General features: G+C 35.9%; 1 pseudogene; it reads left to right on the forward strand.

Moving 5' to 3' along the window:
- Positions 1-436: 436 nt before the first annotated feature.
- Positions 437-1496, forward strand: LOC120183689 (annotated as a pseudogene).
- Positions 1497-9757: the final 8261 nt, after the last annotated feature.

Consider the following 9757-nt stretch of genomic DNA (forward strand, 5'->3'; position numbering starts at 1 on the left):
TTAAACACGTCGCATAACTTAAATGACACAGACCCTTCATTATCAATTACTATATTATATATTACTATTTTTCTTGCTAAAATTCCTATAAGAGGCCAATCTACACGTTATATATGTTTTGTTATAGATTCCAAAAACTTGTAGAGCTTAGCTTCTATTCCATCCTACACTATCGTTTTAATATCCAATTGTCCATAATTTTAGAGGAGGAAGATGAGCATGGATTGTGTTTCGGTTGAACCCATATTTATGAAACAAAAAACTTTGATTGTTACAATTAAAAAAATAAAAATAAAAACCTTTCATATAACTGTATAGAGTGGAAACGTTCCAACAGCATGATATAGTATGGACATGTGGAATGGAGGTTGGAACAAAGCATGAAATGTAGGCACATTCTCCGGCAGGCTGGTATATAAATAAAGGCATAATGGGCAAGTGGTAAGGCAGGATTAAACGGGCTTTGTTCTAATCAGCTTTCCACACCGAGATGGGTGTACTGACTGCGAATGCCAAAACCGGAGTCTACCTCCACGTCGCTGCATTCTTCCTGGTCTTGTCCACTACCTCTACAGCTTTAAACATCACCAAATCGCTTGAAGAGTACTCTGAGTTTAGCAGTCTGAGCGATCTTCTCAAGCAGACCAAGTTAACCGAAGCTATCAACCATCGTCAAACCATTACGGTTCTAGCGTTGGACAACGGTGCCATCAAATCCATCGCAGACAGGCCCAACGATGAACTTAGGAAAATCCTCATGAATCACATTATCCTTGACTACTTCGATAAGGAAAAGATCCGAAAAAGCTGGGAAAGAAGAGTGCCCTTCTCACCACTTTGTATCAAACCACTGGCTCCGCTTCCAACCAAAATGGTTTCGTCAACCTTACTAGGATAGCACCCGGTGATGTTGTGTTTGGTTCAGCCACCAAGGGTTCACCACTAGTTGCTAAGCTTCTAGGTTCCGTCATTTCCCAGCCTTTCAACTTATCAGTGCTCCACATTAGCACACCCATCGTGGCTCCTGCCTTTGGTGATCCCGTCCTTGCTCCTCCACCACCACCCGGTTCCAAGCCACCGGCCCCTGCTCCCAAGAAATCTAAGTCTAGAAGTAGCAGTGCCCCTAGTCCGGATGAGGAGGAAGAAGCTGGGGATGAAGAGGCACCAGCGCCATCTCCATCCGATGCATCTGCCCCATCTCCTAAATCCTTCAAGGCCAAGTCGCCCCCTAAACCCAAAACTTCTGATGGCGATTACCAAGATTCTGAAGCGCCTTCTCCTTCCGCTTCTCCTCCACTAGTGTGGTCCTGGTCAAGCCATGGCGTTGCAGCGCTCATTGGATTTGTAGCCTTCTAACCAAGTTTGCGCTACTTTATAACGTGGAGAGCCAACCCAATTTTAGCTTTATATTTTTATATTATAACGAAAGCCAGGCTTGAGAAAGCCTAATCCCCGTTATATGAATAACTGAAACACTCCCATCTACTTACTTTTATATTTTTACAGTGTAGTTATTGAAAGTTAATAAATTCCAATTATTTGTGATACATAAATGGACTATTTATCAGTCTATCATATCCTTCCTAACTCTTATCAAAAGTACTTGCAACTCTATGCTATGCAAGTAATGCAAAGTACTTCATACTAAAGTTACCAACTTATCCATAATATATATTATACTTATATGATCTAAAGTGATTAATTTTTTGTGTTAATGTTATAAAAAATGTTCAAATTATATATTTAGTTTTCAATGATAGCTATAAAACCTTATTATAATTTTAGATATTTTCACTTTTTAATAAACCAGTTAATTCTATTAAAAAATAAATTTAACCGAAAGGTCATTATTTACTAATTATAACCATAAGCTTGTTCTAATCTGTTAAAACCTGGATCTACATGAATTTTCATTACTTGATTGTATTTGCATTTCCAAGTTTATTTGGATGCAGCAGCGCAGCATTTTGAGGACACTTGAAAAAAAAATTGTCCTACTTATTTCGATGCAGCTTTATTTGGCGCCAAATTGTCTAAGCTAGCATGGCTAAAACTAATTTCGAAGACTCTCGGTGACGAAAACTTGGAATTCGCATGTTGCCACGTCGTAGTTCTCTGACCAATGAACAAAATTGAATTAACGACAGGTTCATGCTTGAACATAATCAGGTGGCCTACCTAAAGTCTACTCGATTTGTGTGATGTGGAACTGTAGATTTATGATGAGAGTTCAAAATCGGTAGTATTTATTCGTTAATTTTTTAATTTTATAGATTTATTATTGCTAATTTGGTTGTATTATGCTTATTTTCGTGCAGAGTCTTACTATCCAGACTTAGTGATAAAATAGGCACATTCTGCATTTTTTTTATTATTTGGTCACGGCTGGAGAATAAGCACGACTCTGGGCATGACACGGTATGACGTGACAGTTTCTAGAAAGTCCAGTCAACGGCAATTTCTAGAAGATCTACTCAGCGCGCCTTCTGGAAGATGGACGAGTAGAGTTGCATTAGGAGACTTGTTTAAAGTTTGAATTTAAGAAAAACAATTATTTTTAGGATTATTTTATTTTAATTTCTTTATTTATTCTTAGAGGCTATAAATACCTCTTGGGGTAAGCCTAAACTCACAACTCATATTACAATCTTTTTTTTTCTAGTTTTATAAAAAAAATCTCTTTTATTTTATTTTCAAGTTTTCGGTTTTTACTTTATTTTTTTAGCTTTGTTTTTAAATATGCTAAGTATGACTTTTGTCATGCTTAGCTAATTTTCTCATACTTAGCTAATTTTCTCATAAGTCGAGAGCTCCAAAGACTGGAAAAGATGGTGACCAAATCACACCATTATCGCATTTTGGAATTTAACCAATATTTAGCTAATCTGACTGAGCATTATGACATTCCTAAAGTTGGTCCTGCTTAATTTGCCACAAATGTATTTCAGAGGTGTCAGTATTGTTTTCACCAAGACTGTCTAAAACTCTTAAAAAATTCCCAGTTTTAATGCCTTGTTTGAAGAATGTTGTCTTCTTATCATTTAGGTTTTGCATGATTTCATCACTATAGAGGGTGTTTGTTATATCAATAGCTGATGCATGACTCGATGTTTCTCCTATATCTGCTGTGAAAGTCGATGATCAAGCTGGTTTATGTTTGATTAAATGTTAAGCTTTGCCCATTGTTAGGTGCATGGTTAAGCATTTATAACATACGGTGCAATTGAAGTTTACAATTGACCCATCATTCTTAATGCCACATCATCGAAGTAGAAACTTTAGTCATGTACCGACAACAAGATGGATCAATCTTGCATGCTCTATGGTTGTAGACACTTATTAACAGCGAAAGGAGGGCGCTTAGATTGCATGGTTTTCTTCATTTAATTTTTCTTCTAAGGTTCTTAATGATGCCAATTATTGCCACTGCAGCCGATTGATAGATCTTCAACACCTATCCACTTAATAGAAATACAAATACAGAACCTCTAGAGCCCTTTCCTAGTCTGATCTTCTCATCATTGTACGGGATCGACAGCTTAATCTCAATTTTTGAAGAAGTTCATTACTCCTACTAGGTTGTAAATGAGACGAGACAGGTCGCGAGCTACTCGAGATCGACTCGATAAAGGCTCGATGAATACTCAGATCGACTCGACTCGACTCGACTCGAGCTCGACTCGAATTCTTAACGAGCCGAAACGAGCTACTCGATATTCGACTCGAAAAGCTCGTGAGCAGCTCGAAAATATAATATATTAAGATTTTATTTTTTAAAAATAATTATAAAATATTAATATTTTGTATTGATTTTTAAAAAAAATAAGATTTTCATGTATTTAAGGTTCCACGGCTGGAGAATAAGCACGACTCTGGGCATGACACGGTATGACGTGACAGTTTCTAAAAGTCACAACGGCAGTTTCTAGAAGATCTATCAGCGCGCCTTGAATTTAAGAAAAACAATTATTTTTAGGATTATTTTATTTTAATTTCTTTATTTATTCTTAGAGGCTATAATACCTCTTGGGTAAGCCTAAACTCACAACTCATATTACAATCTTTTTTTTCTAGTTTTATAAAAAAAATCTCTTTTATTTTATTTTCAAGTTTTCGGTTTTTACTTTATTTTTTTAGCTTTGTTTTTAAATATGCTAAGTATGACTTTTGTCATGCTTAGCTAATTTTCTCATACTTAGCTAATTTTCTCATAAGTCGAGAGCTGAAGCGATTACTCAATTCCGACGGGAGAATTGAAAAATTCCCTTAATAACTTCGGAATATCTCCCTCAATCTTTGTGCTTATTTTTCAAAATCAAAATAGTTTTCAAAATCAAAGATTGACTTTGGTCAAGAGGTTGTTGCGATTAAATGTGTGGAAGGAATGATTGGCTTATTGAAAGCACATTCGACTTACTGGGAACACACTTGGCGAGATAGTCTTGTCAGGAGGGAATTGAGATCGGAATTAGCGGTTATTGAAGCAACAATCTGAGTCGGTCACCACGAACTTAAACGGTAATTGATCTACGACAATTGATGTTGATTAGACCAATTTTCGAAGTCAGAATCAAAGATTGCCTTGGGTATTCGGTATACAAAATAGAGTTACGGGGATTGCCTTTGTAGACAAAGTAACCGACGTGAATCCCGAAAGAAAAATCTAATTCGATGATCTGAAGAAAATTGAGTCAAAGCGAAGCTTAAGGCCGTTTTTACCATATCCATTTACAATCTTTACTCTCCTATTTTTTTACTTTAATTGCCTTTATTTATTTTAATCACTTTTTACTATTTAATTCCATTCTACCAAAATCCCCCCATTTTACTATATCACATTTGATATAAACAAATCATATAAAAATTCAGAATTTTCTAAGTTTCTGTGGAGTTGACTCTTACTTCTCTTTACTACTTATTTCCTTATTTATTAATCAAGAAGAAGAAATTTATTTTAACATCAAAACGACAGTTGTGAATGTACACCTCGCTGATACATATTCATTCATGCTTTAAAGACCCTGGATGTGAGAAAAGGGGCCATCAGTAGCTACAAGTGACGAGGCCGGTGACCGGAGTGTATGAAGAAATAATGAACGGCTGTGTGTATTTTAAGGATTTGTTAACCAAACAACATAATGTACGGAATGAAATTGAGTTATTAAAAAAAAGGTATCCAAGCCTATTACATTCATAGGTATTTATAACCCATATCCAACCTAATAAAAAACAGTCCAAAATATTATGGGCTAACTAATTAACAAAATATTATGAAGTTGTTTTTGAGCCGCCTGAACTGAGGGTAGGAGTTAGGGGTGTAAACGAGCCGAGTCGAGTTTGAGTATTGCTGAGCTCGACTCGAAAATTCTGAAATTAAGTTCGAATCGACTCGAAAATTCGTGAGCTTAAAATTTTCAAGCTTGACTCGAATTCGAAATCATGAACTGAAGCTCGTGAGCAGCTCGAAAAGGCTCGAAATGAAAAAAAAATTCTTAAACTTAACTCGATTGAAGCCTCAAATTCAAACTCGAACATGAACCTTAAATACATGAAAATCTTAATATATTTTTTTTAAAAAATCAATACATAAATATTAATATTTTTAATAATTTATTTTAAAAAAATAAAATCTTAATATATTATATTTTCGAGCTGCTCACGAGCTTTTCGAGTCGAATATCGAGTAGCTCGTTTCGGCTCGTTAAGAATTCGAGTCGAGCTCGAGTCGAGTCGAGTCGATCTGAGTATTCATCGAGCCTTTATCGAGTCGATCTCAAGTAGCTCGCGACCTGTCTCGTCTCATTTACAACCTAGTAGGAGTAATGAACTTCTTCAAAAATTGAGATTAAGCTGTCGATCCCGTACAATGATGAGAAGATCAGACTAGGAAAGGGCTCTAGAGGTTCTGTATTTGTATTTCTATTAAGTGGATAGGTGTTGAAGATCTATCAATCGGCTGCAGTGGCAATAATTGGCATCATTAAGAACCTTAGAAGAAAAATTAAATGAAGAAAACCATGCAATCTAAGCGCCCTCCTTTCGCTGTTAATATAAGTGTCTACAACCATAGTGCATGCAAGATTTGATCCATCTTGTTGTCGGTACATGACTAAAGTTTCTACTTTCGATGATGTGGGCATTAAGAATTGATGGGTCAATTGTAAAACTTAAATTGCACCGTATGTTATAAATGCTTAACCATGCACCTAACAATGGGCAAAGCTCAACATTTAATCAAACATCAACCAGCTTGATCATCGACTTTCACAGCAGATATAGGAGAAACATCGAGTCATGCATCAGCTATTGCTATAACAAACACCCTCTATAGTGATGAAATCATGCAAAACCTAAATGATAAGAAGACAACATTCTTCAAACAAGGCATTAAAACTGGGAATTTTTTAAGAGTTTTAGACAGTCTTGGTGAAAACAATACTGACACCTCTGAAATACATTTGTGGCAAATTAAGCAGGACCAACTTTAGGAATGTCATAATGCTCAGTCAGATTAGCTAAATATTGGTTAAATTCCAAAATGCGATAATGGTGTGATTTGGTCACCATCTTTTCCAGTCTTTGGAGCTCAAGTTGGCGTGTCTGTTGTAGGAATTTTCTCTCCGCTGGAGTAAGGTGATCCTCAAAAGCATTAGCTTCTCCATGGTTTTCAGTGGAATCTGTTGACAATCTTGTGTTTTCACCTGTAATTGTCAACAACACATTAATGAATTAAATGAAGACATCAGATAAGAAAAAATGAAGGGCATATACACTTCATGAATCAGAATCTCATAAAGTCTATAATAAAAGAAGAGTATTTCCTTTAGAGGCCACTGTAAGCTGTCTCCTATCTAAAAAAAAAGAGCCTCAGTGACCAAAAATGCCTTATAATATACGATTTTAACCAACTTTTTTTGGATTTGCCAAAATGACCAACTAAATCGCAATGCGATCGATAATTCGCAACGCGATCTCCTGTATCGCAAATCAGTTTCCAGATTCGCAACGTGATTCTGACTATCGCATTGCGATTTCCCAAATTCGCGTTGCGATTTTCCTAATTCGCAATGCGAATACGTAAATCGCAACGCGAATTTGAAAAATCGTAATGCGATTACGTAAATCGCAATGCGATTACGTAAATTGCAATGCGAATACGTAAATCGCAATGCGAATCTGTAAATTGCAACGAGATTATGACTATCGCAATACTGAATTTCAAATTCGCAACTCGATTTCTGAATTCGCAACATGTTTTAATTTCGCAACACAAATGTTTTGGGTATATAACTACGCAGCAGCAGCAACTCATAACCTAAATCCCTAAATCGGAACTCATTTCATCTCCATCTATCACTCTCTCCGGCGACATCCGTTCCTATATCCAACGACATCCTTCCCCATCCGGCAACAGGTTTTAGTTTCGCAGCTCGTTTGTTTAGTAAATTAATTTACAATAATGAAATCATCTAATGTTGATCATGTTTGGATAGATTTGTATTTTGGAGGGTCATGGGAGAATGTTCATGGTGTTTTACAATATATGCCTTTACCCATGAATCTTCAACTAAAATTGTCATTAAAAAAGTCAACTTATGAAACTCTAATGTTATGTGTTGCAAAATTGAATTTAGAGCCCCTAAGTGGATTTAGGCTATCTTATCAGAGAAATGATAAAGTTATTTATTAACCGACAATGAGATGTTGAACGATTCTTGCTTACATTAGTGTTCAAGTGATGATTTACATTGTATGTTGTTGAACCTAGAAGTAGTGAAGTTGGGTCAGTAGCGGGTAGTAATCAACTAAGTTTTTCAACCCTAGTTTATGGTGCTCAAAATTTAATGGTTCCACCATAATTTCATCACCAAGCAAATATTGTTTCAACAATTTCCAATACCAAACACAATCTCAAAACCCATAACCTTTCTCTAATCCAAATCCAATCAACTTCAGCACCAAATTCCGGGTTTTCGTATTGACCAGTTAGACGATGATGAGCCAACAGAAAAAAATTGTGAGTACTAGTAAGTATTCGAAATTTGATCTTGGTCAATACCCAGACTTTGATCTTGGTCAATACTCGGATTTTGATGATTTTTCAAAAGAAGAAACAGACCCTGCGTGTAATGATTTTGATATTGGTCAATACCTGAATTTTGATGATGAAACAGCCGTTGCCGAGGAAGATGTTGTTAATGATAATGAGGAGGAAGTTACGACTGTAAATGAACATGTTGAACATCCATTCTGTAATTCATATAACACTGAAGAAGAAAAAGAAGAAGAAGAAATCCCCAATGAAAAGTCCCCGAAGAAAATTCCATGGGAGTATAAATGGAATATGCCAGAATTACTTCAGATACCGGAAGAGAGTTGTAAAGATAGCAGTTGATTGTTACACAAAAATTATTCGTATCAAGAAAGATGATTGTTTGATACAAAGGAAGACTTGAGATATCTTGTATACGAAATGTGTGGAAGATGGCTATCAACTAAAAGTTAACAAATCAAGCAAAGATCGTTTCGAAACAAGGTGTATGATTGACAAAAACTGTATGTGGCGTATGATTGTAAAGAGGATAAAAGATTGTGAAATGTTTCAAGTTATGACTTTTATTGATAAATATACATGTTCAAGAACCCAAGTTTTTCCTCACCATAGACAGGCAAACAAAAAGGTGTTGGGTGGTTTTCTGGCTGAGTTAATGTTTTTGAATGATAGGTTATATCGGGGACATGAAATTATGACTACATGAATGCTCGGTTCAAGATTAGTATCTCATATTCTCAATCTTGGAGAGCCAAATGTTATGCCTTGGAATTGTTGAGGGGGTCGCCAGAAGCATCGTTTGCCCAACTGCCGGCTTATTGTCACAATTTTAAAGCTGAAAAATCATGGGGCGGTAACTCATATCAAAACAAATAGATGGACGCTTTGAGTTGCTGTTTATCGCCATTGGTGCTGCGGTTAGTAAATCAATATAATTTTGTTGACTCATTTTTGTTAGTTACATGCATTTCACATTTAAATGATTATATTTCTTGTATATGATTTTGTAGATTCGTTCGTTATTAATTGCATGCGCCCAGTTATTATAGTTGACGGAGCACATTTAAAAGGTCGATACCTTGGAGTAAATTTATTAGCAGTAGCCATGGATGCTAACAATGAGATACTGCCAATAGCTTACGGGATAGTCAAATCTGAAACCTCTGATTCATGGACATGGTTTATGGGGCATCTTAGGGATTGCATAGGTCCTATTAGCAATCTGACAATTATATCCGATAAGGAAAACTCAATTGACACTGTTAGAAGGTGTTTCCCAGATGCTTTTCATGGACTTTGTGTGTTCATTTGTATAGAAATCTAAAATCAAGGTCTGTGGTATAAAAAATCACAAATGGACATACTGGAAGGCTGAAAAGCTTATCGGGAAGTGGATTTAATAAGCATATAAACTGTTTAAGACATGTTTTGCCTCGTGTGCTCAAACACTAGAAGATGTCGGGTTGAAAGATGGTCAAGAGTACATCAACTTGGAGCAAGATATGGTTTCATGACGTCTAATAGTGCAGAATCAATCAACGCTCTAAGTCGTCATTCCCGGAAATACCCATTACTATGTAATGGAGTTTTTCGAGCCTCTATTCAACAGTGGTTACTACAAGAAAAGAAACCATGCATGTATTATTTCTTTAAATTCGTAACTTATCATATATTTTACTAAGTATTTTTTATTTAAATTTACAG

The sequence above is a fragment of the Hibiscus syriacus genome, unplaced genomic scaffold, assembly GCF_006381635.1.
Source record: "Hibiscus syriacus cultivar Baekdansim isolate YM2019G1 unplaced genomic scaffold, ASM638163v2 tig00112801_pilon, whole genome shotgun sequence".
Taxonomy (NCBI): domain Eukaryota; kingdom Viridiplantae; phylum Streptophyta; class Magnoliopsida; order Malvales; family Malvaceae; genus Hibiscus; species Hibiscus syriacus.